The following is a 3,265-nucleotide window of genomic DNA, read 5'->3' as shown; positions in this document are numbered from 1 at the left end:
TGCAACTTGAAATTATGCTAAGAGAAATAAGGCAGACACAAAAGACCACATATTGTATGACTGCATTTATGTGAAGTGTCTAGAACAGAAGAACCTATAAAAACAGAAAGTAGAGTAGTGGGAGTGAATGGAGAGTGACTGATAATGGGTATAGGGTTTCTTATGGGGATGATGAAAATATTCTGAAATTGATTGTGCTAATAATTGTACAATTCTACAATATACTAAAAACCATGGAAGTTTATGTGTTAAATAGGTGAAGTGTATGGTGTATGAATTACATCTTAATAAAGCTATTATATATATATATATCTTTTTTTTTTTTGCATGGGCAGACACCAGGAATTAAACCCAGGTCTCCGGCATGGCAGGCAAGAACTTTGCCTGCTGAGTCACTGTGGCCTGCCCAAAGCTATTATATTTTTTTAACCTGATAAAATTGAGAGGAGAAATAAAGCCTCAATTATAATTGGATTTTTCAACAATTCTCTCAATAATTAATAGAGCAAGTAGACAGGAAATCAGTAAAGATACCAAAAACTTGAATGGCATTATCAACCACCTTGATTTCATTGATGTTTATAAATCAGACCACTCAACAACAGCAGAATAAACATTCTTTTCAAGTATATACAAAATATTTATCAAGATATATCATATTCTAAAAAAGTATTTGCAAAGTCCCCTTCAGAGAATGGTGAAAAAGGGGGAAAATTCAACTTCCCCAAGTTGAATTCTTGATATTCTCACAAGCAGTGCGGACAACCAAAGCTATAGGCTGAGCCCCCAATCTTTGGGTTTGTTCATATGAAACTTAACCCCACAAAGGATAGGTCAAGCCTACTTAAAATTAGGCCTAAGAGTCACCCCCAAGAGAACCTCTTTTGTTGCTCAGATGTGGCCTCTCTCTCCAGCCAACACAACAAGCAATCTCACCACCCTCCCCCGTCTACGTGGGACATGACTCCCAGGGGTGTGGACCTTTCTGGCAACATGGGACAGAAATCCTAGAATAAACTGAGACTCAGCATCAAGGGATTGAGAAAACTTTCTCGACCAAAAGGGGGAAGAGTGAAATGAGACAAAATAAAGTGTCAATGGCTTAGAGATTCCAAACAGAGTCGAGAGGTTATCTTGGAGGTTATTCTTAAGCATTAAATAGATATCACCTTGTTTGTCAAGATGTAATGGAGAGGCTGGAGGGAACTGCCTGAAAATGTAGAGCTGTGTTCCAGTACCCATGTTTCTTGAAGATGATTGTATAATGATATAGCTTTCACAATGTGATTGTGTGATTGTGAAAACCTTGTGTCTGATGCTCCTTTTATCTACCTGATCAACAGATGAGTAAAACATATGGAATAAAAATAAATAATAGGGGGAACAAATGTTAAAATAAATTTAGATTGAAATGCTAGTGATCAATGAAAGGGAGGGGTAAGGGGTATGGTATGTATGATTTTTTTCTGTTTTCTTTTTATTTCTTTTTCTGAATAGATGCGAATGTTCCAAGAAATGATCATGATGATGAATATGCAACTATGTGATGATATTGTGAATTACTGATTATATATGTAGAACAGAATGATCAAAAGTTAAGAATGTTTGCGTTTGTTTGGTGTTTTTTGGTATTTTTAAAAAAATTAAAAAATTAAAAAAAGATATATCATATTCTGAGACATAAAACAAGTCTCAATAAATTGAAAAGGATTGAAATCATACAAAACATTTTCTGACCAAAAATGAATTAAATTAGATAACAACAAAATATCAAGATATATGGAAATGCCCCAGATATTTAGGAACTAAACACTCTTCTAAATAACTCATGGACAAAGAAAAAATCACAAGAGAAATCAAAAAGTGTTTTGAATTTAAAGAGCATGGCAACATGACATGAAAATTTGTGGGATATACATGGTGATGAATACACAACTATGTGATGATATTATGAGCCATTGATTGTACACCGTGTATGGAATATATGTGTGTGAAGATTTGTCAATAAAAAATATTAAAAACAAACCAAAAATTTGTGGGATATAGGTAAAACAGTGCTTAGAGGGGAATTTATAGCATTAGGTACTCATATTCCATCCAAATGCTGTCTACAAGAAACCATTTTAAATATAAAGACAGAAGTTAAAAAGTAAAAGAATGGAAAGGGTAAGTTAATCACAAAGTAAGCAAAAAAAAAAAGAAATAATAAAGATAAGAATAGAATCACTAAAATAAAAAGCAGAAAAACAAAAGAGAAAATCAATAAAAATGAAAAGCTTGTTCTTTGAGAAGGTCAATAAGATTAATGAACCCCTAGTATACTGATTAAGAAAAAAAGAGAGCGAAGACACAAGAATCTGTGAAAGAGAAATGAGAGGAGATATCACTAGAGACATGAGACATTTATGAATAGCTTTATGACAATAAATTTGGCAATTTAGGTGAAATAGACACATCTCCTTGAAAGGCAGAAACTACTAATGCTCACTTGAGAAGAAATAGATAATTTCAATAACCCTATACTACTAAAGAAATTCATTTTCAGTTTAAAATCTTCCCACAAAGAAAACTTTAGGCCATAATGGCTTCACAAGTGAAATCTATTAACTACTTAAGGAGGCAAAAATACTAGTTGTTTATAAATTCTTCCAAAAAATTAAAAAGAAGGAAAACCATCCCAACTCATTCTATCTCCAGCATTATGCTGATATAAAAATCAGACACAAATATTATAAGAAGACTATAGTCCAATATACCTCATGGATAAAGACATAATATTCTCAACAAGATGTTAGAATATCAAATTCAGCAATGTATTAAATGGATAATATACATAATGACCAAGGATTTATTCTGGGAATATAAGTCTGATTTAGCATTCAAAAATCAACAATCTATAGATTTAGGTTTCTCTTCAGATCGCATAAATCTTTCACTTTTTACTAAAGATTTCTGTGGAGAGAAACAATAGCGAGTTATAAGACTTATTTTTTGAGGTCTTGCTTTGGCAAGACCAAATATAAGCTGTCAAAAACAGAAACTTAACTACTAATAAACAAACTTCTAAACAAAAATCAACAATATAATTCACCATTTTAACATGTTAAAAGAAGAAAAACCATAAGTTTACTCAATGATGCAGAAAAAGCATTTGACAAAATCCAATATCTATTCAGGATAAACGCTCTCAGAAAACTAAGAAGAGAAGTAAACTTCCCTTAACCTGATAAAAGGACATCAATGAAAAATCTACAGCTAATATCAT

The 3,265-nt window shown here is 32.2% G+C and overlaps 1 non-coding gene across 1 annotated transcript; it reads left to right on the top strand.

Moving 5' to 3' along the window:
- Positions 1–2,898: 2,898 nt before the first annotated feature.
- Positions 2,899–3,015, top strand: LOC143675133 (U5 spliceosomal RNA). The gene has a single exon (XR_013171377.1). It is a non-coding gene; the product is annotated as a U5 spliceosomal RNA (small nuclear RNA).
- Positions 3,016–3,265: the final 250 nt, after the last annotated feature.

The sequence above is a fragment of the Tamandua tetradactyla genome, chromosome 2, assembly GCF_023851605.1.
Source record: "Tamandua tetradactyla isolate mTamTet1 chromosome 2, mTamTet1.pri, whole genome shotgun sequence".
Lineage (NCBI taxonomy): Eukaryota > Metazoa > Chordata > Mammalia > Pilosa > Myrmecophagidae > Tamandua > Tamandua tetradactyla.
Note: the sequence above shows the minus strand (reverse complement) of the source record. Positions and strands in the feature narration are given on the sequence as shown.